The 27539-nt window shown below is 39.5% G+C and overlaps 1 protein-coding gene across 5 annotated transcripts in view; it reads right to left on the bottom strand.

Annotated features, from left to right (window-relative positions):
- Positions 1-27539, bottom strand: part of PPM1B (protein phosphatase, Mg2+/Mn2+ dependent 1B) — a 95522-nt gene that overhangs the window by 47355 nt on the left and 20628 nt on the right. For 2 of the 5 annotated variants that reach the window (XM_082746970.1, XM_082746973.1), the window contains exon 2: positions 18185-18330. The exons of the other annotated variants lie outside the window; for them this stretch is intronic. The gene's annotated coding sequence lies outside the window, so the exon portion shown is untranslated. The remainder of the gene's footprint in view (positions 1-18184; positions 18331-27539) is intronic. 5 annotated transcript variants of the gene reach the window in all.

Raw genomic sequence — 27539 nt, 5'->3', positions numbered from 1 at the left:
AAAATATAGCAATAAATTACTCAAACTTTTAATGTATCTGCCAAAAGAATACTTCAGCTTCGTTCAATTAATTTACAATTACAAATAATACAATAAGTACTCATTCAAATATTTTCTTTCCCCCTCCCCCCTTTATTTTTTCTTTTTTAAGTAAACTACCCCCAATGTGGGGCTTAAACACACCCCAAGTCCAAGAGTTCCATGTTCTAACAAATGAGCCAGCCAGGTGCCCCTCATTCAAGCATTTTCTGAGTACCTATTGCATGCCAGGCACTGTATCAGGTACTAGGAATAAGTTGTCCCCTTCTTAAAACAACTCCTCGTCTGGTGGAAGATAAAAACCAGAACACAGATTACGAAGGCACACTGTGATACAGGGTACAATGGGATAAATACAGGTATGCCAACAAGATAGCCTCATGCACTTAAAAATTTTCCAGAGGTTGGGGCACCTGGGTGGCTCAGTGGGTTAAGTCTCTGCCTTCGGCTAAGGTTATGATGGGATCGAGTCCCACATTGGGCTCTCTGCTTACTGGGGAGTCTGCTTCCCCCTCTCTCTCTACCTGCTGCTCTGCCTACTTGTGCTCTCTCTCTCTCTCTCTCTGTCAAATAAATAAATAAAATCCTTTTTTAAAAAAAGAAGTAAGTTTAAAAAAAAAAGTTTCCAGAGGCACCTGGCTGGCTCGGTCAGTGGAGCATGTGACTCTTGATCTCAGGGATGTAAGTTCAAGCCCCGTGCTGGGTGTAGAAATTTCTAAAAAATAAAATCTTAAAAAACAAAAACAGAAAAGCTTTTTTGCTAAAGGAAGAAGCCTAAGCTGAGACTTACATGATGGAAAGGGGAGACGGAATTAGCCAGCATATACAAAAGCCAAAAGAAGAGTAAGAGCACAATTAATTTGGTATAACTGGTGGGTGTTTGTGTGAGCACATACATGGGCATTTCAAGGGGAAAAGCAGAAGCACTGAAATCCTAAGAATAATATTATTTTCAATGAAATGTCCATTATCTACTTATTTCAGAATCATGGATTTAAGAACTCAATAAATGTGCCATCCTTTTCTTGCCTCAGAAGGTAATAAACCCATCTGACAATTGCACTTTTCACTGAGAAGAACAAATCTGGAGGAAAGTTCTAGAGGTCCTCAAATTTAGATGAGTTATCTATAGTTTACACTCTTCTGTAGAATAAGCCTCCCCATAAAAAAGTCGGATACCTTTGAGTTTGCTTACAAACCGACTCTAAAAGGGAATAAGGGTGAGAGGTGGGCAACTTTTACATATAACAAGTCAAATTTCAGGGAAGAAACTTGAATGGCTATTCAAATATACTGAAATCTTAACACAATGTTCAAAATAAGGTCAAATACATGCAAATACAGATTGTGAAGAGGGTACTCACACAACTCATCACCAGATAATTAAAAGAGTTCCAAAGCTGAATTCCAGGTTCCCTTTTTTCCTAAATCCTCAAATTCATTCATAATCATCTCTACTCCATCCAATGAATCCACAAGACAGAGGCTTTCTTCTCCCCTTCCCCCTGAACATGTCTAGGGACTAGAACTTCATCTAAAGAACTGAATTCGTAGCTGCTGGAGAAGAAAAAAGGCTAGTCTCTGATAATAAAACACCCAAGATTCAATGGACTAAATTTACTACTATTTCTAAAAGCATTAAATGTAGCGCACTTAGTTAACAATTATTTTGATGACAAACTCTCTAGCAAACAAGAAAAATTATCTGAAGCGTTGTTCTTTAAAAATTCCTTTGATTTTGAAGTTCTACGTCTTTTGCCTTAGTTGACAGACCGGGGCTGATTTGTTCCCATCAATCTTACTCCAAGAGGGATACATGTACTTCAAAGCTGCCCTCAGTTTACCATCAAGCCCAAGTACATTTCACATTTATAAACAAAACTGACAGCACAGTAGGAATCACTTAATAACAGGTCATCAAAGAACAGAGCTTCATTTTTTCAAATAACACGTAACTTGTAAAACTGAAGGAAAAAACAAGTACTGCACCAACATTTGTAATAACGGATTCTAATAAAGCCTCAATTCAAAAGCAGGACTATTCTATCATAATTTGGACACTACATTATTTTAAAATAGTGCCTCTCCCCCTCCCTGCCTTAACTGTCCTTGCCTATGCAAAGTTACATCCTTCCAGAAATGTCAGATTTGAGTCTTACCTTTTCCAGAAATCCTTTCTCCACGGTACTCTATTGAACTCCATTAATAGTTACTTCTTTCCCATCCATTTAGTACATGCTACTTTGCATAATTAATGGTCCCTCTATGTATACCTCCTAACTCCCAAAATAGTATGTTCATGTATTTTCCTGCCAAAACAAGTACTGGAATAAATGTTAGAGGACTATTTTTAAAGATTAGTTTGAGGGGCACCTGGGTGGGTTAAGCCGCTGCCTTCGGCTCAGGTCATGATCTCAGGGTCCTGGGATCAGTCCCGCATCAGGCTCTCTGCTCGGCAGGGAGCCTGCTTCCTTCCCTTCCTCTCTCTCTGCCTGCCTCTCTGCCTACTTGTGATCTCTCGCTGTCAAATAAATAAAATCTTTTAAAAAAAATTAAAAAAAAAAAAAAGATTAGTTTGAAAGAAACTAAGCAACACTTCCATTCCCAGTAAGTGATAAATAATACGTTATACAGCTTTACCATAAGGCCATATCCCTCCAAGAACTGAAGTAGATTCCAGGAAGGATACAGACATGCACTGTATTACACTGAAAAGAGAAAGGCCACAGGCAAGGAAAAAAAAAAAAAACAAAAAAAAAACTGAACTCATCATTCCAGCATCACCAGAGAGCCTCATTCTGTCAGAGCAAGACTTCCAGGGAGGACAGCACGCAGGTGTGTGATCTGGGGTAAAGGATGCTAAAATGGTGTCCACCCCATTAAGGCAATCCAGGGTTTACACTATATGAATGAAACTGTGTACAAGACAAGTATCAACTAAATTATATATTTGGTTATTGTACTATATGCTTATTTCTTTTGGGATGTCCCCTATCTTTAAAAATAGTTTAAAAGTTCCTACCTTATCTCAATTATCTTATGTCAAATTATGGGGGGGGGGGGTCTCACACCCATGTTCTAGAGAGGGCTTTGACTTCACACTCAATGCTCTCAGTCTCCCTTAAGTCAGTAATAACAAAAAGCAGGAGTAATAACAGTCTCCTAGTCGGAAGAAAACCTCTGGTTTAAGCAAAAGAGCATATCTAAATCTCAAAAGACTGAACAAAATGGCCCCCAAAGAGCCAAGAAATCTGTAGTGGGCTATAAGAATGGGTATTTTCTCATAATAAATAAAAGCATATTGACTTGCACCCAAAACACAAACACATGTAATAAACATACCATCTTAAGACAATGAACTGAAGGAAACAATAAACAGAATGCCTAAAGGTTAGGTCTGATTCCTGGCTCTACCAAGTATCTGTTTTCCTGGTGGGGGGTAGGGGGGAGCTGCAGAAAACAATAGCATTTCTTCCTGTTCTGAAATTCTATGTGGTTAGAGACTGACCAGTAAGTAAACTACCTACTGCTTCCAACAAATATAAAATTATATGACATCGTAAGACTAAAATACAACTCACAATGGATAGTTCAGTATCACTGGGCAAGTTTGTATTTCATTTGCAGTATAAGAAAAAGGTAAGTAAGGAGCACCTGGGTGGCTCAGTGGGTTAAGCCTATGCCTTTGGCTCATCATGATCTCAGGGTCCTGCTATTGAGCCCCACATCAGGCTCTCTGATCACTGGGGAGCCTGCTCCCCCCCCACCCGCCTACTTGTGATCTCTCTCTGTCAAATAAAGAAATAAAATCTTTAAAAAAAAAAAAAAAAGGAAAAGGAAAAAGGTAAGTAAGTAAAGTAAAATTAAGTAAATGAATTGAGGATTTTAACCAGCTTTCTCACTTTCTGAATGAAAGTCAGAGAACTTTTGTAGGCTTATTGCCCAAGGCTCCCAAAATAATCACAACCATACTCTCTTCTCCAACATGAAGAAAACAAAACCTCAGTTTAGTCAAGCATGTTCTCTCCTATGAAATCTTACAAACTACTCCAACCAAAAGTATTTACCACCTTTCCGAACTCCTGGAAGTAGGGTCATATACAAGCCTTATATTAAATGTAACATTTACATCATTCCAAATGTATTTGCCTATGTCATATGGTACCAAGTTTCAATTTCAACCTTTATTTCAAACCAAAGACACTCTTCTTACTTAAATTTAAATTTACCATTAAGAACTAAGCTTGCTTATTATTATGTTTTCACTATTCATCCATGAAATTTTTTTTTAAATGATTTTATTTTTTATTCATGAGAGACAGGAGAGAGAGGCAGAGGGAGAAGTAGGCTCCCCACTGAGAAGGGGGCCCGAGGTAGGACCCTGGGATCATGACCTGAGCAGAAGGCAGACACTTAACCAACTGTGCCACACAGGCACCCTACTTTTTTTTTTTTTTTTTTTAAAGGAATCACTACTTTGGCCTGGTTATCTTTTTGAAAAGTTTAGTTTTATACTCTGTGTAAAGAAAGTCATGCTTCTCCATGTTGCTGGGCACTGTCTGCCTTGAAGAGTGACTGCTTACCCAAGGAGGCAGTAATACCGCGCCTGAGAACACCTCTCTGAAATCCCACAAGACTAGGATATGGGACTTTTAAATCCATGAAGACCAAGTGAGCAAGAGTGGAGACAACAGTGAAGCCCGGGAAGTGGCAGAACCAAGACTGTGACGTGGTTAAAACGATGCTAACTGTGAGGCTACAAGCAACGCACTCGAAACTGCAGACTGGATGTGAACGTGGAGCAATGAGCGGACGGACGGAAGCCGACTGGAAGAGGCAGGTGGACTTCACATAACCCTCCTCTCTGGGTCAGCATAGCTGAATGAAGGAATACCACTCCCTCATCCCAGAAAGAAAAGTAAGTTTATTTCTGAAGAAGGTAAAACAGGACCTTTAGAACTGGAGAATACCAGGGAGAGATTAGGGCTGGAAACTAGCCTTAAAACATAAGATTAAGTAAAAGTTTACACACTTCTTGTTTGATACACTAGCCTTTTTCCAACAGTCAATTCCCAAATGCTGGCAATCAGATGTATACCCTCTAAATAAAAGATGAGAAGAGGCTTATTTATACTCTTTAGAAACTCACTAATTCTACAGGAAAGATTTTATGTGTGGACACTGGAGGTTATTAAAAAAAATAGGTCAAATCACCCCACAGTGAATCCCATAGCCAACAAACCCCAGAGACAGGCACAGAGCTTGCAATCAGCTATTCAACATCCACTTTAAAATTTAAGCAGTCCATGGCCAAACACAGGATTTCCCTAAAAAAAGACAGAGGGGGGCGCCTGGGTGGCTCAGTGGGTTAAGCTGCTGCCTTCGGCTCAGGTCATGATCCCAGGGTCCTGGGATTGAGCCCCGCATTGGGCTCTCTGCTCAGCAGGAGGCCTGCTTCCCTTCCTCTCTCTCTGCCTACTTGTGATCTCTCTTTGTCAAATAAATAAATAAAATCTTTAAAAAAAAAAAAAAAACAGCAGAGGGGCCAAAATAAGCAGACTGGAAGAGAAAAGCCTAGAAAGGGACTAGGCTGCGCAAGAAAAGTTAATCACAAAAGGAGGAGGAAGGAAGCATGCAAGCAAACTCCTTTCAGAAAGGTGAGATTCTGAATCCATGAAATAACAGGATGTTATTAAAAGGAAAAATAAAACATTCAAAGGCCTTAAAGATCTCCTGTAAAGTGAAAACATAATCATGGAAGAGAAAGCCGGGAAAATGAAAGTTTAAAGAAATGCCAGAAATTACAGCTACAAGACAGATGGTACAAGAGGATAGGATCAGCCTAGGAAGTTCAAGAGCCAAAAAATGGGGAGTATGGGAATACAGAAAATTGAAAAGGAGAAATGCAAGCACACCCTGGAGATACTGCAGGTTTGGGTCCAGACCATGGCAATAAAGTATCGCAACAAAGTGAGTCAAATCAATTTTTCCATTTCCCAGGGCATATAAGAGACTCTTAATCTCTGGAAACAAACTGAGGGTTACTGGGGGGAGAGGGGAGGGACAGAGTGGTGGGGTTATGGACACTGGGGAGGGCTATGTGCTGTGAAATGTGTAAGCCTGACGATTCACAAACCTGTACCCCTGGGCAAATAATACATTATATGTTAATTTAAAAAAATCTTTATCTAGACCAAAAAAAATTGTTTATATTACACTGTAGTCTATTTAGTATGCGATAGCAATATGTCTAAAGAAGCAATGTGTATACCGTAATTTTAAAATATTCTAGGGGTGCCTAGGTGGCTCAGGTCATGATTCCCAGGTGCTGGGATAGAGTCCTTCATTGGGTTCCCCACTCAGCAGAGAGCCTGTTTCTCCTTCTCCCTCAGCCACTCCCCCAGCTTGTGTTCTCTGGCTCGCTCTCTGTCAAATAAATTAATAAAAATCTTTTTATAAATAAATAATAAAAATACTTTATTGCTAGGGTGCCTGGGTGGCTCAGTTGGTTAACCCTCTGCTTTCAACTCAGGTCATAATCACAGGGTCCTGGAATCCAGCCCCATGTGGGTGGGTCGGGCTCCCTGCTCAGAGGGGAGTCTACAGTCTTCCTCTCCTCTCCCTCTGCCATCCCCACCCCCAGTGCTTAGGCAAATAAATAAGTAAATGAAAATACTTTATTGCTAAAAAATGCTAACCATTACAATGAGCCACAACCACTGATCACAGATCACTGCAAGAATAATAATGGGAAAGTTTGAAAAAGTCAAAGAATTACCAAATACAACAGAGACACAAAGGGAATAAATACTGTCAAAAAAATGGTGTGGAGGGGCGCCTGGGTGACTCAGTGGGTTAAGCCGCTGCCTTCGGCTCAGGTCATGATCTCAGGGTCCTGGGATCAAGTTCCGCATCGGGCTCTCTGCTCAGCAGGGAGCCTGCTTCCTCCTCTCTCTCTCTGTCTGCCTCTCTCTGTCAAATAAATAAATAAAATCTTAAAAAAAAAATGGTGTGGAGAGTCTAGCTTCATGCAGAGTTGCCACAAAACCTCAATTTGTAAAAATCACAAAGCTTAATAAAATGAGGTATGCCGGGGGCGCCTGGGTGGCTCAGTGGGTTAAAGCCTCTGCCTTCAGCTCAGGTCATGATCCCAGGGTCCTGGGATCAAGGCCCGAATTGGGCTTTTTGCTTAGCAGGGAGCCTGCTTCCCTTCCTCTCTCCGCCTGCCTCTCTGCCTACTTGTTATCTCTGTCTGTCAAATAAATAAATAAAATCTTTAAAAAAAAATAAGGTATGCCTACAGTTTATAAAAATAATATAAGGAAACTTCCAAACTGAAGGGCGGGCATGAATTTCAAAATTGAAAGAGCTCATCCTGCAACAAGCACAATAGATGGAAACAATTACAAAGGTCCATCAAAAGTTTCAGAACACAGGAGATAACGTGTAAGAGCATATAAGCTATCAGACAGAAAAAGGTTTAATTCAAAAACTGAAGAACCAGAATGCCAACTGGTCTCAACTGGGGGTAATCCTATTTTGAAAAAATGAGGAAGTACAGGGGAGTATGCATATGTGTATGGTAGGGGTAGTGGAATGAAAGAGCTACATTTCATTATTTACTAATGAGAAAGAATTCCTACACCAGGCAGGGGTTGGGGGGTGGAACAGGGGCACCTGCATGGCTCACTTAAGTATCTGACTCTGGATTTTGGCTCAGGTCATGATCTCATGGACTGTGAGATGGAGCCCCACTTGAGGCTCTGTGCTGGGAATGGGGATGCTTCGGATTCTCTTTCTCCCTCTCCCTCTGGCCCTACTCCCTATAAGTTCTCTCTCTAGTAAATAAAAAAATCTTTAAAAAAAAAAGTCAAAAAGTACATTAGAGATTTAAAGATAAGTTCCAAAGGAATCAGCTGTAAGGGTTTGAAAAGGTTGGGTTCTGGGGAATTTTCTCCAAAAAGAGATGCTCTCAGAACTGTCTGGTTCTTTAAACTATATAAATGTTTACTTAAAAAAAAAAAATTAAAGATGCATAAAGTAAAATAAGAGTATTCTATGAAATAAGATACTGCATTTCATATCATGAGCTAATTTCCCTAATATATAAAAATGTCTCACTGGGGATTAATACCCAAAATATATAGAGAACTTCTACAACTCAACACCAAAAAAAAAAAAAAAAAAAAAAATCCAATTAAAATATGGATAGAAGACCTCAATCCATTTTTCCAAAGACATACAGATGATCAACAGACACATGAAAAGATGCTCAATACCACTTATCACCAGGGAAATGCAAATCAAAATCACAATGACACCACACACCAGCTAAAGTGGCTAGTATCAAAAAGACTGGCTGGCTCAGGTGAAAGAGCATCCAATTCTTCATCTCAGAGTCATGAGTTTGAGTCCCACATTGGGTGTAGAGAATTCTTTTTTTTTCTTTAAAGATTTTATTTATTTATTTGACAGACAGAGACCACAAGTGGCAGAGAGGCAGACAAAGAGAGGGAAGCAGACCCCTGCCGAGCAGAGAGCCTGATGTGGGACTTGATCCCAGGACCCTGAGATCATGACCCAAGCTGAAGGCAGCGGCTTAACCCACTGAGCCACCCAGGCGCCCCGGGTGTAGAGAATTCTTAAAAATAAATAAATACATTATGATACACTAGTATCTTATAAAAAGAAAAAAAGAAAGAAAAGACAAGTGTTGGCGAGGATGTGTATTCATTCCTTTTCTGGAAGTGTACACAGAACTGGAAACCATGCAGAAGAGAAATCAAGCAGTTGGAAGACAGGACTGAAAGAGATACTCCCTGTTATACACCACGTTGTACCCTTTCCATTTTAAAACATTTAAATGTAATAAAATTAAATTACATGAATTTAATGCTATTAAATGAACATTAGTTCAACGAGGAAAATTCCCTTATAGTGAATCCTCTTCTACCAATCTAAAGCTCTAATTCATAGGGTGCCTGGGTGGCTCAGCTGGTTGGGCGACTGCCTTCAGCTTTCAGGGTTGTGATCCTTAAAGTCCTGGGATCAAGTCCCCCATCAGGCTCCCTGCTTGGTGGGGAGTCTGTTTCTGATTCTCCTCTGACTCCCCCCTCCCTTGTGCTTTCTCTCTCATTCTCTCTCAAATAAATAAAATCTTAAAAAGGGGGGTGGGGCCTGGGTGGCTCAATGGGTTAAAGCCTCTGCCTTCGACTCAGGTCATGATCCCAGCGTCAGAGGATCAAGCCCTGCATTGGCCTCTCTGCTCAGCATGGAGACTGCTTCCTCCTCTCTCCGCCTGCCTCTCTGCCTACTTGTGATCTCTGTCTGGCAAATAAATAAAATCTTTAAAAAAAAAAAAAACTTTAATTCATAAAAATCTAAACCTTTATAAATACTGATATACTGACACCCAAAGGTTTTTTTCTCTGCAAATAAATCAAAGAGACAATGACCTCTGGTAACAGAGTGAGCAAGTAGGACCCAGTAGATATATCCTGCTCATTTTAATATATCATTTCCTTGAAGAAGCAAACTCACTGGTGAGTCCTACTATTACAAAGAATAAGTAGAACGCATAAATTCTAGGGGCACCTGAGTGGCTCAGTCAAGGGTTTGCCTTTGGCGTGGATCATAATCCCAGGGTCCTGAGATTCTGTCCCACACTGTGCTCTCTGCTCAGCGGGGAATCTGCTTCTTCCTCTGCCCCTTATCCCTGTCCTGCTCTCTCTCACACTCTCTCTCAAAAATATATTAGTAAAGGACACCTGGGTGGCTCAGCTGGTTAAGCTGCTACCTTAGGCTCAGGTCATGATCCCAGCATCCTGGGATCAAGTCCCACATCGGGTTCCCTGCTCAGCAGGAAGCCTGCTTCTCCCTCTGCCTCTGCCTGCCACTCTGTCTGCCTATGCTCACTCTCTGACCAAAATTAAAAAAAAAAAAAAAATGTGTGTGTGTGTGTGTGTATATATACACACACACACAATAAATTCTACACTCAATGCATGATGAAAATTGAGGTGTTAGAAGATAGCATCAAGCTATAATAGAGTCTATCATAAATTCATAAAGAAATGTCTATACTATGTAACTAGGGGAAAAATCCTTTTCTTGAAGGAATTTAGAACAAGAGTAAACACCTCGTGCTGCTACACTGTAAATACAAGTATCAAATGAATCGTACTTCTGTAAGAAACCAGACGAAAAAATTCTCATGGTGCATTTTATACTTTTATAGATGTAACATTAACATATCCTTCATTAGACACCAAGAATATAAAAGCTATACTATAAGGTATGTTAGGAGAAATCCACTATTTCTGAAAACTCTTTCAAGACATTTATTTGATCTAAGACTGCAGTATAAGCGTATTTTGAGAGCATTTGAAACAAATGCAAAAGTAATACAGATTTTAGCTAGCAAACATACAGCTACACAAAACAACTTTTCCACATTTTCACAATAGCAGAAAACAAAATATTTACAGATGCCCTTGAGGGAAAACAAAACTACACAGATACAATTAAAGAGTAGAATTCTATCTTTTATAGGGAGTAGTGTATAAATAACATACAGCGAACATTATGTAGACTCAAAATTACCCTTGCAAAACCGTTAAAATGAAAGCTAACCTTTATACAGGCCCTTTAATATGACCAGGTACTGAGCCTATATTAACTTCATCTGTATCACTCAATTCATTTAATCTCCACAACACCCTCATGAGATAGACATCATGGTCCTCAGTTTATGAGGGCACTGAGTCACAGAATGGCTGAGTAACTTGTCTGAGGTAAGGAACCCAGGTTGTCCAGACTGTAATCCAGGCTGTCTGGCTTCAGAGTCCATGCTCTTAACCACCACCAACATACAACACAGTTAATATTTTAAAAAGTACACCAGGTTTGTTCTACTTGAAACAAATGTTTCTTCACATGAACAAAAATATCTGTATGTCAGAGCCTTGCTTCTGCTCTCTCTCTCACACTACTCTGATTCACTAACATACCCTACCACTTCTATCTCCAGAGCCCAAATCCATCCATCTCTCTCCATCTGGAGCTGCAGCAGCCTAGCTCTGTCATGGTCATCCCTTGCCCACACGCTACTACAATAACCTCTTCACTAGCAGTTCCACTTCTACCTCCCTGCAATTGGTTCTCTAGGCTGATCTTTTGCCAATGTAATGAAATCATGCCACTCCTGACTCCTACTGAATTTAGAAGAAAATCCAAATTTAGTGCAGCACTCTATAATCTGACCCCCAGCTCTTTGGCTTCACTTCCTGTACTCTTTCATCATCCCCTACTGCCGGCTAGCCACAGTGGCTTTTTTTTTTTTTTTAAGATTTTATTTATTCATTTGACAGACAGAGATCACAAGTAGGCAGAGAGGCAGGCGGGGGGTGGAGGGGGGAAGCAGGCTCCCCGCTGAGCAGAGAACCCGAAGCGAGGCTCGATCCCAGGACCCTGAGATCATGACCTGAGCCAAAGGCAGAGGGCTTAACTCACTGAGCCGCCCAGGCACCCCAACACAGTGGCCTTTTCTATCCCTTCGCTACGTCGTGCTTGTTCCCCATCTCTGGACTTTGTTTGTACTGTTTTCTCTTCTTGGAATCACCATTAACTCCACACCCCCTGTTCATGGCTAACTCCTTCTTGACATCTAGATCTCAGCCCAAGTGTCAACTCAGAGAGACCTTCCCTGACTACACAATCTAAAAGTATTCTCCAACCACTACTATGGCTCATTTTACTGTTTTACTTTACTCAGAGCTTGCTGAAATTTTTTTCACTAAATTCTTTTTATCCCAATAAGAATGTAAGTTCCATGAGTGGAGAAACTGTATCTGTCTTACTCACTGTCAAAATGACGAAAACTAATCATGGCACATGGTAAGCACCCTGTAAAATATTTGTGGAATGAATGGGCAAGTGAGCACCGAATGAACCCCCTGGTTGATGCTCACGTTGGGGGAGTTGTGCTACAACTGGAAATGGCTGAGCCGCAGCTCACAACTCTAGCTCATTAAGGCTAGAAAATATAAACACAGCAGTCTAGATTCATATAAGGTTCAGTACTTTAACTTGTCAAACATATAAAGTACTGCATTCATTAAGAACCACATTTTAAGAGGGACCCTGACAAACATAAATACCTCCCAAGCAGAAGAATGAAAATAGCTCAAAAAACACTTGAAGAACATATGAAGAACATCTGAAGAAGCTGGTACTGCTTAGACTAGAGAGGAGGTATTAAGTCCTAACAGGGCTGGTGGTGAATACTGAACCCTTACAAAAGAAGAAAAGTCTGATGCATTTGTTTCAGAGGGCAGATCTAGAACCAGTGGATGGAAGAAAGGTGTCTAATTAACACTGAGACATTTTTTTAAAAGATGATGTTATTGGGGATAGGGGGTACCTGGGTGGCTCAGTCGTTAAGCATCTGCCTTCAGCTTGGGTCATGATCCCAGGGTTCTGGGATCAAACCCTGCATCAGGCTCCCTGCTCAGCTGGGAGCCTGCTTCTCTCTCTGTCCCTCTCCCCTCTTTCTGCTGTCTGTCTGAAATAAATGGATAAAGTGTTTAAAAAAAAAAAAGAGTAAACACAAAGAATAACAGAAATATTTGTACTCTTTTTTTTTTTTAAAGATTTCATTTATTTATTTGACAGAGAGAAAGTGAGAGGGAATGCAAGCAGAGGAGTGGAAGAGGGAAAAGCACGCTTCCTGCTGAGCCCACGACATCAGGATCATGACTTGTGCCAAAGGCAGACGCTTAACATCTGAGCCACCCTGGCGCCCCCAAAAATATTTGTACTCTTGTTTAATAAGGCAAATATCTATACATATAAAATATACAAAAATTAAAATGGCTACTATTAAGGGCAGCTGGGTGGCTCAGTGGGTTAAGCCTCCTTTCAGATCAGGTCATGATCTCGATTCAGGTTGTGAACTCAGGGTTGTGAGACTGAGTCCTGTGTCCAGGCTCTGTCCTTAGCACTGACTGTGAGTCTGCCTGAGGATTCTTCCTCACCCTCTCTCTGTCCCTTCTGCTCTCTCAAATAAATAAATCTTAAAAAAAAAAAGAGGGGGTTGCTATTAGACTGGATAATATTATGAGGGTTCACCACAATATAAAGTATTTTTAAATATTAGGGGCTCCTGGGTGGCTCAGTCATTTAAGTGTCTGCCTTCAGCTCAGGTCACGATCCCCATGTCCTGGGATCCAGCCAGGCATCGGGCTCCTTGCTGAGAGCCCACATCTCCCTCTCCCTATTGCTCCCCTGCTGTGTGCTCTTTCTCTCTGTCAAATAAATAAATAAAATCTTTTTTTTTTTTTAAGATTTTCTTCATTTATTTGACAGAGATCACAAGTAAGCAGAGAGGCGGGTGAGGGGGGGCGCAGGCTTCCCACAGAGCAGAGAGCTGGATGTGGGCCTTGGTCCCAGGACCCTTAGATCATGACCTGAGTCGAAGGCAGAAACTTAACCCACCAAGCCACCAAGGTGTCCCAAACAAAATCTTTAAAAATAAATGAAAGTAAAAATACTCTCTTAATGTCAATGCTACTGAAGTAGACAGGTACATGGGAGCACAATATATACTATTATTTCTACCTTTATGTCCAAAATTTTCTAATTTTTTAAACTAGTTTAATGTTGACACTCTAGGTTCTATCAAAATTAAAACCACTTCTTCCTCAACAACCACACTCGGATACTGGTGATTATAATGAAATAGAAATTGCAGGACATGTAAAGCAAAACTTGCCCAAACAACTTGTATTCCCTCATAATTACAAATGCCAGAAACTACTCATACTTCTATCAGCCCTAGGCCAGAGGTAAGAACCTTTAGCTGTCTCAACAGCATGAGGGGGCAGACTACAAAGCAGTTTGGTCAGAAACCAAGCCCCTCCAGGGACAATCAGGTGACTAATTTGAGAGGGTTAATGATCCTCTCGCCTCTTACTATTTTCAATTAATTTCTGCTCTAGAGACTCATTATTAACAAGTAATCATAAAATGCTTTTTTTAATTTGAGGCTCTAAGGAATAAGCAAATACTTTCATGGTGCTCATTCTGTTGCAGACACTGTTTTAAATGCTTCGCCAACATTCTACCCTTTAGAAAAACAAATATTCAAAAAGCAAAGACTTCTCAAAGAGACCTTCAACCAAAAATCTTTAGACACAGCAAATTATAAAATTTCAACCACACATATTCAGATACTGCAAAATTCCCCCTCTCCTTCCTACAGCTGGCATGCTATTTCATAGAGGGGGCACATGGACACTGGGAAGCCTTGCTTAAGAGCAGCACAATCTGTCAACCCCATCTGCTTCTTATCAAAAGGATAAGGTGGTGTCCCTCAGGCCCATGGACACAATTTTTTAAAGATTTTATTTATTTGAGAGAGAGAGAGACAGAGAGAACGGACTGTGAAGGGGGGAAGGAAGAGGGAGAAGGAGAAGCAAACTTCCCACTGAGCCAGGAGCCTGACCTGGGGCTCAAACCCAGAACTCTGGGATCATGACCTGAGCTGAAGGCAGATGCTTAACGGACTGAGCCACCCAGGTGACTCCCCATGGACACAATTTTTCCCAAGGATTTCTGAAGACTACATGTTGTTCTTTTGACCAAAGGTAATATAAATAGCAATAATAATAAACTTACTATTTTTTGTGAGATCTAAATTCCTGACTTTATATGAAGAGTAGGATATGCACTGTTATTTAAATCAAACAATTTAGGGGCACCTGGATGGCTCAGTGGGTCGGGGCCTCTGCCTTCAGCTCGTGTCATGATCCCGGGGTCCTGGAATCAAGTCCAGCATTGGGATCTCTGCTCAGCGGGGAGCCTAATTCCTCCTCTCTCTCTACCTGCCTCTCTGTCTACTTAGGATCTCTGTCAAATAAATAAATAAAAACTTTTTTAAAAAAATCAATCAATCAATCAAACAAACAATTTAGTAAAGGCACTACTATTAATGTTCCTATTTTACAATCAAGAAAACTGAGATACCTAGTAAAATCAGATGATACAACTTAAATGGCAAGGCAGAATTCACACCAAAGCAGATTGGATTAGACCTTGCATTCCTAAACTCAAAGATTAAGTGGTTAATGGCCTGTAAAATTTGTCTTCTTTTTTAAAAATCAAAAATAGTAACATAAATGTTTGGGGACTCAAAAGGCAAGGGTACTAAATGTAATGTGGTACTCAGATTGGATCTTGGCATAAAAAAAGGGAATTACTAGAAAAACTGGTGAAATCCAAATAAAGTCTGGAATATAGTTCATAGAACAGTACCAATGTTTTGTTTCCTAATTTAGACAAATACACTACAGTTTGGGAAGAAATCAGCATTAAAGGAAACCGATTAAAGGGTATAAAGGAACTCTCTGTACAATCTTTGTAACTTTTCAGTAAATGTGAAACTATTTCAAAATTAAAATAATAGGTAAGCCTCGGTTAGGTAGAACACCTCATACCAACCAAAGTGTTGGATAAAGCAAGATATAAAATGGCTCTGGAAAATCTCTCCACCTGTGACTTTGCCAATCATGATAGAGTGGCTTAGAAATGTATCCTAAAAATATCAAGATTATGTAATAACTGAAAAATCTGACACAGTGATCCCATTTCTGAAAAGTTATCTTTAAAAAATAACACAAACTATACATAAATATTGTATTACTATTTTAAAAGATTAAAAATATTAATAGAATCTATCGGCATATAGAAAGTATGTTCCTCTACAACACAGAAATAGAAAAATGGTTATAGGGGCCCCCGGTTGGCTCAGTTGGTGCACATGCAACTCACCTCAGGGTTGTTCAGAGTTCGAACCCCACACTGGGCGTCAAGATTACTTAAAAATAAAATCTTAAAATAGGAGAATAGTTATATATTTGGAAATCAGTAATTCCCCATAACATCAAAAGAGAAAAATCTTTGTGTATAATGATGTTTGTTACAGTGTTACTTAAAATAGGAATAACTTGCATTTCTAACAACAGAGGAATGGGCCAAATATATAACAGTCATTCTCAACCAGGGGAGATTTTGGCTCCCAGAGGGCATTTGGTAATATCTAGGGACATTTTTCATTGTCCCAAGTGGCGCAAGGAGAGGATACTGGCATCTAGTTAGTAGAGGACAAGTAGCCTGTAAAACACCCTACAGTGCACACATCTGGCAGCAAAGAATTAATGGGTCAAACGTTAACAATAGTGAGGCTAATAAACCCTCATGTACAGTATGAAATACTATACAGTCATAACTACTGAGAATGTGGGGGAACAGATTTACAGTTTAGGTTGGGGGGAAAGCACAATATGTTCGAGCTATTCAATTTTAAAGGCAATAAAGAATCCCATGGGAATTCAATCCTTCACTCCTCCACTCACTCTTAAATAAAGCCACTTACAGCAGCAGGGTAGACAAAATCAAGCCACTCCCAGTCTTCCAAAGAATAATGCAGAGGCAAATGGAACAACGGTCAAGACTTCCAGGAACCAAAGCACAAGGCAAGTGTTTTATCTCTAACTAAACCGTTACTCTTTCAAAGATGTAAGGGGATGCAAATTTTATCATAGTGACATAAAAATTATTTTCATGCTGAAGACCTATGAAAATAAATCAACAGGCACTTTGAAAGGCTTTATCACAACTCCATACCCCTTCTCTGCCTCCAAAGCAGTCCTCCAAAAGCCTTGAACTGGAGGGGAAAAAAAATCCCTCTTCAGGGAAGGCTTACAATAATGAAAGATTTACTCCTATCACCTGTGACAAAGGGCCAGCACAAGGATGAGAAATCAAATGAACACTGTCATATCTCTCATCTACTCTCCTAAAGACCTAATTTGTCTTTCCTAAAAGTCTTGTTTTTCCATGAGAGCCCTTCTTCTCCTTCCCCTTCCGCTATTGGTGGAACTCTAAATTCTAAGCCCTAAATTCTAACTGTTTGTTTAATCTCCCATGTATATACACACAAATAAACTTTTGTTTTTTCTCTGTCTTTACTCTGTATTTTGTCAGTTTAATTCACAAGCCCCCAACCCATGAATATGAGAGGCTAGGGGAAGTTTCCCTCAATTTTATTTTCCTAAGCTCTCTCTTGTAAAAAATACTAAGAGCAAACTCTGCTAAACAAGAAATGACTATGGAAGAATTAGTAATAAACATTAATCATAATGAAGTAGAAATAGTAAAATAACTAACACAGACTGGAAGGTACTAGAAATTAGTTAAAGTAAAAGGAGGCTCATATGTGTGTATTTCTTCTTTCATGGGAAAGATGGTCATATCTGTTTAGAGCTATTAAATGAATGACAGGGGAATACACTAACGAGAAGTAATTAAAATTAGGTCTCAGAAGATAAAGTACTGGGCGCCTGGGTGGCTCAGTGGGTTAAGCCGCTGCCTTCAGCTCAGGTCATGATCTCAGGGTCCTGGGATCGAGTCCCGCATTGGGCTCTCTGCTCAGCAGGGAGCCTGCTTCCTTCTCTCTCTCTCTGCCTGCCTTTCAGTGTACTTGTAATTTCTCTCTGTCAAATAAATAAATAAACTCTTTAAAAAAAAAAAAAAAAAAAGAAGATAAAGTACTAAATATTAGAAGTAAACTAATTTCCACATCTTTGAGATATCATTAAGAAAGAATTTCAGTTTATTATATAATTACAAGCAAACCATCAGAGAAATGCAGAGATTATAAATTATCTAAGGCACAGAAAGAAAAAAAATGCCCAGAAGACTGTAAAATATTTTGAGATTTTCAAACATTTAAAAGAGAAAAGCAAACAAGACAATTCAGAACACAGACATGTCTTATTGATAAATATAAACCAATTTAAAAAATAATTCTCAAACTGGAACACAAAACTAACTCATATACCTATTATACACTACATTTTTAAAGATTCACAACAGAGAGACCTAGAAAGGTTGAAAATCAAAAAACAAGAGCAACAAATGCAATAATACATATTTTAATTAATAGCAACCTAGGTCAAATTCAAGGGGGGAAACACCACTTTAAAAGACAACAAATATAATCCACAAAGAAAATTTAATTGTAGTGACAAACGGACAACCAAAATATGTAACTAAAAACTACAGATTAAGACAAGGGGAGGGGCACCTGGGTGGCTCAGTAGGTTAAAGTCTCTGCCTTCGGCTCAGGTCATGGTTTCAGGGTGCCGGGATGGAGCCCCAAGTCGGGCTCTCTGCTCAGCGGGGAGCCTGCTTCCCTTCCTCTCTCTGCTTGCCTCTCTGCCTACTTGTGATCTCTGTCAAATAAATAAATAAAATCTTTAAAAAAAATTTAAATTAAAGTTAAAAAGAGAAGACAAGGGGAAAGAACCAGAAGAAAAAGAATTAATTTGGCACTCTTAGGCTATGGTAGATCAATTGTTATTTTTTTTTAATGGGCAAAGCTGGAATAATCTGAGCAACAAAATAAAGAAAGCAGTACTGGATTATAACCCAAAATATAAAAATTCCATGAGTCTATACTGATAAAAATGAATGATTAAATAAATGAATAAATGGGAGAGAACAAACAAATCTCCAGGGCAGAAGAATTCCAGAGAGTTTATGTAGCTCCATCACTCTCAAATATGCGAACCATCACCTTCCACCCCTTTCAGTGTGGTCTGGGCATAATGACTTCCTTTTCAAAGAGCTTAAAATGAAAAGCAGGACAAAGAGCAACTTTACAGCGGAGAGATGTGACACATTCTATATCACTGGCAAGTGGTCAAGGTCAACATCAATGATCATGTTCACAATATCTTCTCTTTATATAATGTGATGAAAATAGCACTTTATCTCTGTGGTCTTCTGCCCCAACCCCCATAACCCTGGTCTAATCATAAGAAAAGCATTAAACAATCCAAAGAAAAGACATTGTGCAAAATACCCCGACCAGTACTCCTCAAGTTTGAAATGGTCATTTAAAAAAAAAAAAAAAAAAAAAAAAAGCGGGGGGGGGAGGGGTTGTGAGCAACTCCCAGAGCTAAGAGGGGCCTAAAGAGACATGACGATTATAAGCAATGGGATCATGAGACAGAAAAAAGGGAGCAGGTAAAAACTATGGAAACCTTCATAATATAAATAAGAGGGATAACAGGGATGAAAAGTACAGCATAGGGAATATGATCAATAATATTATAATAACTCTGTATGCTCACAGATGGTAACTACACTTACCATGATGAACATTTTGTAATGTATATACATGATAAATTACTATGCTGTACACCTGAAACCAATAATGTTAACTATACTTCAATTTTAAAAAAACCATGAGGAGGGACACCTGGGTGGCTCAAAGAGTTAAGCATCTGCCTTCAGCTCAGGTCATGATCTCAAGGTCCTGGGGATCAAGCCCCACATCAAGCCTGCTTCTCCCGCTCCCTCTGTCTGCAGCTCCGCCTACCTGTGCTGTCAAATAAATAAATAAAATATTTTTAAAAATATTAAATTTAATACACATTAAATTTTAATAATATTAAGAAAATTTGAGGAAACCAGAGTAAATAAGTATGGGTTTTAGTTTATAATAATATTATAAATATTGGCTCCTTAATAGTGAGGGCTCAACTGGGAAGTTCCCACTTGGGGTTTCTTACATCATTGCACAGATATTGGCTGTGACCCCAAAGTAGAATTCTCTGTACCTCCATCTCCCCCCGCACCCATTAAATATAGGATAGAATAAGAAAGTTTTAGGATCAGTACTGGGTATAGCATCCAACTAACAGATATTCCAGAAAGAACAAGGAATGCAAAGAGAAGAAATTTATCAAAAAAATCATTCAGAAAAGTTCCCCAGCACTACACCTAAGGTATCAAGACTAAAAGTGCCTTGCCAAACTGATGAAAGCAGAACCACAAGAACAACAAAAAAAAGGTAACTGAAACTTCACAACAATGATAAGAAAAAAATCTTGAAAATTCCCAGAGGGAAATAAACAGGTCCCAAATAGAGAATCAGGAACCACAACGGCATAAGAAATCTGAGAGTAGTATCTGGCAAAGTAAAGATGCTTGTAACTTCCTCTGGAATTGTTGGGTTATGAGCGTATCCACCCTAGAGAAATTCTATACACAAGAGAAGCACATGACGACACTGATGCAACGTAATACTCCACAGAAGTTAAAAATATGGGTTACAACTACATGTCTCACCATGAATAAATCTCAAAGACAAAGCCAACTGGGAAAAGATACAGTGGGATTCTATTTATGTAAAGATATAAAATGCACAAAACAATAAACAGATTAGATGGGTGTCTATCCAGCTAAAGTATTAAAAACATGCTTGATTAGTGTAAAAACTAAAAGCTATTGAACTACTAAAACCAACTGAATAATAGTTACTTCCAGGGAAAAAGAGTCAGAAGAGATGGAATGATAATATTTAGATAAAGCTGGTGGCATTTTCTTTCTTTCTGAGAGCAGTTTGTGAAGCAAACACAGCAAAATGTTAATGTCCATTAAATTCTGAGATAGGCACATGGATCTTCTTGTCAAGAATCAAATTCTCATGCTGCAAGAAAATGGTCCTGCTGTTCAAGCTGCATACGCTGACATGAAAATTCACATCAGTCCAATTTCACTTCAACACACTAATTCTGCACCAATTTCTTTTACAATTAAATGGTCATTAATACCCATTTCCTTGACAAATATTACAGTAAAATTTAGTCAACCCAAAAATATGAGTACTTGCTCTGTTCAATTTATGGAGTGTGAAAATGCTATGTAAACACATATGTAGAACAGAGACTGTTTAGCCAAAATAAATGGCACTTCTGTTTTAACAGACGCCTGGTCTAACACTTATAAATAAAAGATCAACTCATTTAAATTTATCTGCCTACTAAGTTTTGAAGAGCTCTCTGAAATTACTTTCAAAAGAAAGGAAAGCTTTAAAAAATGGAACAAAGGAAGAGGAGAAAAGTTTCAAAAGTGCTGAAAAACAAAACATGAGACTTACCGATTCAATATATTCCCCAAATCCAATTATCTTTAAATTTCTGATAATAGTCTAGCTATTATCAGATAACCATCTGTACATAGACAAAAGCCCTAGGATAGCATAATCTTCAGTGAAATGTTTTTTTGTTTTTTAAAATAAACTCTATGCCCAAGGTGGGGCTCAAACTCACTACCCCAAGATCAAGGTCTGCATGCTCTACCAACTGAGCCAGCCAGGCCTAATAAAATGTTTTTATGATGAAAATAATCATTCAGGGATGCCTGGGCGGCTCAGTGGGTTAAAGCCTTTGCCTTCAGCTCAGGTCATGATCTCAGGGTCCTGGGATCGAGCCCCACATCGGTGTCTCTGCTTAGCAGGGAGCCTGCTCCCCCAACTTCTCTCTGCCTGCCTCTCTGCCTACTTGTGATCTCTGTCAAATAAATAAATAAAACCTTTAAAAGATAATAATCATTCATATATGTATACATACATATACATATGCATTTTATATATATGTCCATGTGATAAAGGATTTTCTCACTCAAGACAGAAGGAACACAGCCCATTTATCTCTAACCCTCACCAATACAGCATCAAAATGTTAGTAAAGATATTTAAGTATAAAACAACAACGAAAAAAGAGGCAAGCCATCAATGGGTAGAGATATCAAAAATCTTTGGAAGATGGGAGCAGATGGAAGCATCATGACTGAATAATGAAAGAGAATGCAAGAATCAGCAGTTCAGAATACCCAAGTAGTAAATCAGAAGTGGAAAGAGGACTCCCACCCAGGTTCAGAACTCAAAACACAGCAGGGTGCTTGCACACGGTAAAATGGAGAGAACAAGAGAATGAAGAGAGGGAAGGGAAGCTGGTGAAAGATGCAGAGAACCATTAAATTTCCCCCCTCTTCTACTCCACATCCAAAGCTTCTGCCAGACTTTTCACCCCAAACAAAAAATAGAAGTGTTTTCTCAAGAAATTTAAAATGAATCTCATATACATATTTAAGAAGCAGTATGAACAGACAAGTCAAGGATAATCAACCACGTAAGGAAACCCAGCAGCATGAAAGGCAAACCACTGGGATGACACCATTGTCATGGGAATTTCAATGATGAAGAGAATTTCTTTTAAATGAGAAATAAGAATCTTAAGAGATTCAAAAAGATACTGTGGAGACGTCTGGGTGGCTCAGTCAGTGGAATGTTCCCTTGAGTGTCCTTAGGCTCAAGTCACGATCTCAGTGTTTTAAGATTAACATTGGGCATGGAGCCTGCTTAAGGTTCTCTCTCTCTCTGTATCGGCCCCCCCCATTCTCTCTGTATCTCCAAAAAAAAAAAAAAAGAAAAAGAAAAAGAAAAAGAAAAAGAAAGAAAGGAAAAAAAAGATACTGTATCTTGCTTCCATAAAACAGGAACAAGGTGCTATGAAAATGGAACACAGGATGAGAAACACCCCTTCAGATTTAAATACATGACTGCCCCTACCACTCCCCCTGCCAAAAAAACAAAAACAAAACACACCTCACACAATGGTTTTCGGATGTTTAAATAACTCAAAGCAATCTCCCAGCCCATATAACAAATAAAAAAAGAAAAGAAAAAAAGGTGAACATCACGGAGGTTCAACTCAGGCAGTGCCACAAAAAACCAAATACATATTCCAGAAACAGAACAAGAGAATAAATTATCAAAGAAAAAAAGAGAATTTCTCAGAGCTGGGAGAAGAGAAGACAGAAGCAATCAGACTCAAAGCCCACTGCTTGGGGAGAAATGGGGTAGGGGGAGGGACCCATGTTCAGACAGATCACTGTTAACTTTTATAGGACCAAAAATTGAAAAAATCTCTTAAAAGTTTTCAGGGACAATGTGGTGGTTCCCCAGAGAGTAAAAATAAAACTACCAAATGATCTATAATCCCACTTCTGGGCACATATCCAAAAGGACTGAAGCACAGTCTCAGAGAAATTTGCACACCCATGTTCACAGCAACATTTCACAACAGCCCAGAGGAGGAAGCAAACCCAAGTGCCCAATGACAGATGAATGGATACACAAAATGTGGTATATACACATACAGTCATTATCCAGCCTTTTTTTTTTTTTTTTTTTTTTAAAGATTTTATTTATTTATTTGACAGACAGAGATCACAAGCAGGCAGAGAGGCAGGCAGAGAGAGAGGAGGAAGCAGGCTCCCCGCTGGGAAGAGAGCCCGATGCGGGGCTCGATCCCAGGACTCCGAGATCATGACCCGAGCCGAAGGCAGCGGCTTAACCCACTGAGCCACCCAGGCGCCCCTATCCAGCCTTTTTTTAAAATAATTTTTTCTTTTGTCAAAAAACATTTTTTAAGATTTTTATTTATTGGGACGCCTGGGTGGCTCAGTTGGTTAAGCAGCTGCCTTCGGCTCAGGTCATGATCCCAGCGTCCTGGGATCGAGTCCCACATCGGGCTCCTTGCTCAGCAGGGAGCCTGCTTCTTCCTCTGCCTCTGCCTGCCATTCTGTCTGCCTGTGCTCGCTCTCCCGCCCCCCCTCTCTGATAAATAAATAAAATCTTTAAAAAAAAAAAAGATTTTTATTTATTATCTGAGAGAGAGAGAGAGAGAATGGGGGTGGAGGGTCAGAGGGAGAAGCAGACTCCCTGCAGAGCAGGGAGCTCAATGTGCGACTCGATCCTGAGACTCAAAGACTGTGACATGAGCAGAAGGCAGTCACTTAACCAATTGAGCCATCCAGGTTCCCCAATTATTATTCAGCCTTAAAAAGGAAATTTTTTGAATCTGTACTGTATACCTGAAACTAACATAACACTGTATGTTAAACACAGGAGAATTAAAGTTGATAAAAGGAAGGGAGAAGGAGAGTAATTCTGACACAGGCTACAATAGGGATGAACCCTGAGGACACTGTGGTAAGTGAAGTCAGTCAGTCACAAAAAAGACAAATACTTTATGATTCCACTTATGTGAGGTGTCTAAACTACTCAAATTCATAGAAACAAAAAGCAGAATTGTGGAGTTGTTTAGGAGGTACAAAGTTTCAGTTTTGCAAGATGAAAAAGCTATGGAGTCCCACTGCACCCCAATGTAAATACACCTTAACACCACTGTACATTTAAACTTATTACAAGGGTAAATGTTATGCGTTTTTTTAAGCACAATTTAAAAAATTGTTTAAGCTATTAGGAATAATAATGAGGCTAGAAATAAACAAATTTGAGGCTACACAAATGTAAGAATCCAGGGGTGCTTGGGTGGCTCAGTCGGTTAATCATCTCCTTTGGTTTAGGTCATGATCCCAGGGTCCTGGGACGGAGCCTGCATCAGACTCCCTGCTCAGTAGAGAGCCTGCTTCTGCCTCTCCCTCTGCCCTGCTTGTGCTCTCTCTCTCTGTCTCACTCTATTTCAAATAAATAGATAAAATCTTTTTTAAAAAATTGTTTCTTGAGAGTATTTACTTTCCTCATTGTAAGACTTCTATACAATTTTTTTAAACTAAGCACATAATTTTTAAAAACCTAAGCATGTATTACTTTTATATATAACAAGGAAATAAGTACCTTTATTAAGTATATAAACGTATCTTTATTAAGCTTTACAGACTGCTCATTATTAATAGGTAATCAAACTGGGGTACATGGGTGGCTCAGATGGTTAAGTGGCTACCTTCGGCTCACGTAATGATCCCAGAGTCCTGGGATCGAGCCCCACGTCAGGCTCCCTGCTCTACGTGAATCCTGCTTCTCCTTCTCCCTCTACCGTTCCTCCTGCTTATACGGGCGTGCTCCCGCTCGCGCTTTCTCTCTCTCTCTCTTTGTCAAATAAATAAATAAATAAATAAGTCAATTGTAAAAGGTAACAAAAGGACATTTAGAAATGAAGATATCTAAGGCAAAACAACTTTACAGAAAATAGTCTAGCAAGTAACAAATAATTATAGCCTTCATAACAGCAGTACTGGTATGTTATGTTCAAACTAGCCAGAATACTAAAAATTTGTAATTCAATAGCGGGGGGGAAGAAAAAGCAGGAACAGCATACAATTTGATTAATTTTATGTTATGGATTGCAGTTCTAAGAATACTACTAAGCACCCCGGACTTTTAAACACTTTAAGGTTAAGTATTGCTTGCTTCCTAAGTCAGATGATCTAGATTTCACAAGTCTGGAAAATTCTCAGCTATTACCTCTTAATATAATGTATTTCCTCAATGCACTCTATTCCATATATTTGCAGTTACAAGCAAAGACTCTAAGGCGCCTGGGTGGCTCAGTGGGTTAAGCCTCTGCCTTCAGCTCAGGTCATGATCTCAGGGTCCTGGGATCCAGCCCTGCATCAGGCTCTCAGAGAGCCTACTTACCCCCCCCCCTCTCTGTCTGCTCTCTGCCCACTTGTGATCTCTTGCTGTCAAATAAATAAATAAAGATAAAATCTTTAAAAAGCAAAGACTCTAGAGCCAAACTGCCTGGACTTACACTTATCTCTCACATGCTAGGTGACTTTAGTCAAGTCACTTAAGCTTTCCTGTATCTCCAGTTTCTGTAAAACGTGGGGAATAAAACCTACCCTCAGAGAGTTGTGAGACTTTAAAAAGCTAATACAGGTGAAATGCTTAGAACAGTACCTCTTTCTGCTTTCACATTTTAACTGAGGCCACATTCTTCTAAGGGTGATCAAGAAATGTTTTGGGGGACACCTGGGTGGCTCAGTGTTTGTTAAAGCCTGGGATTGAGCTCCACATCAGGCTCTCTGCTCAGCAGGGAGCCTGCTTCCCTTCCTCTCTGCCTGCTTGTGATCTCTGTCAAATAAATAAATAAAATCTTTAATAAAAAATGCTTTGGGGCACCTGGGTGGCTCAGTCAGTTAAGTGTCTGCCTTCAGCTCAGGATGTGATCCTGGGATCCCAGGATTAAGCCCCATATTGGGCTCCCTGCTAAGCAGGGAGTCTGCTTTTCCTGGTGCCTCAGCCCCTCACCAAACCCCCACCCCTGCCTCATGCTCTCCCTCACTCTAAAATAAATAAAATCTTAAAAAAAAAAAAAAAGGAAAGAAAGAAAAGAAATGTTTCTACAACACAGCCAAGTAAGTACTCTTCACTACCAGCCTTTTGCGAGACACGATGTAGAGGTTAAGAGCTTTTACTAGTGTAATACATTGCTAATGTATAGTATGGGGCACATGGCTGGTCTGTAAAGTACACGACCCTTGATCTCACGGTTGAGATAAAGTAAGTTTGAGCTCCACAATGGGCATACAGATTAAAAATAAAATCTTTTTTTAAAAAAGAAAATAGAGAGGGGTGCCTGGGTGGCTCAGCTGGTTGAGCAACCAAGTCTTCCTTTTGGCTGGGGTCATAGTCTTGGGGCTACAGGATCCAGCCCAGCCCAGCATATGCTCTGCCCTGGGTGGGAGCCTACTTGAGATTCTCTCCCTATCCCTCTGTCCCTCCTCCTGGTTGTGTGCATACACTCTCCCACTCTCTACAATCTTAAAATAAAATAACAGCAGTAATAAAATCCATATTCAACTCATGCTCTAAGCAATGCTTGAAAAGTTACATGGTACTAATACCAATCCAGAGCCTTAAAGAGCACATTCTTCCAGGTGCTTGGCTGGCTCAGTCAGCTGGGCATCTTCCTTCAGCTCAGGTCATGACCCTAGGGTCCTGGGATCAAGTCCCAAGTTGGGAATCCCTGCTCAGCAGGGAGTCTGCCTTCTCCCCTTCCTAGTGCCCCTGCTCTGGTTCCCGCTCTCTCCCTCTTACTCTCTCAAATGAATATTTAATATCTTTAAGAAAAAAAAAAAAAGAGCATATTCTTTCACAAATATCCGCTTCAAACACTGGTCTCCACTTGCCTGAGAAACAAAGAATACTTTTCCCTTCACTAAACTCACAGAAACAACACTTGGCTCTCTCATACTCCCTTCCAATTCTTGGTTCTTTCAGAATAAAAGTTCTCTCTTCTTCCAAATCAACTCTGCTGAACTACAGTATTAGTGGCATTTGCTTAAGATTTCTGAAACAATAACAGATATGCAAAGTTCACAATCGTTGAACTTAACAATTTATTCAATTATTAAATTGATACTTATAACATTTTTTATTATAATAGTTGGATAACTAGGCACTGACCACACCCAGTTCCAGTAATAGAAAGATGTAACTGATGGGAATACCAATTAATCTGGCTCCGAAGCTAGCATCTGATTTGGAACATTCATGCATGATGCCCCCAGGTCTTTCCAACTAATTCTAATCAATATCTGCTTGCCTTACAAAACAAAACAAAGAAAAATTAATCTCCCAAAGGTTGGAAGCTATAGCCCTAGATTATATTATAAAAACGAATCAATTAAATCACAGATTTTGTGAATTTGTAAGATTCACCAGATCTGAAAATAATTCAGATTTTTTTTTTTTTTAGATTTTATTTATTTATCTGACAGAGATCACACAGGAAGACGGTGGGCGGGGGAGCAGGCTCCCTGCTAAGCAGAGAACCCGA

This window comes from Mustela nivalis (assembly GCF_964662115.1).
Source record: "Mustela nivalis genome assembly, chromosome: 8".
Classification (NCBI taxonomy): Eukaryota; Metazoa; Chordata; class Mammalia; order Carnivora; family Mustelidae; genus Mustela; species Mustela nivalis.
Note: the sequence above shows the minus strand (reverse complement) of the source record. Positions and strands in the feature narration are given on the sequence as shown.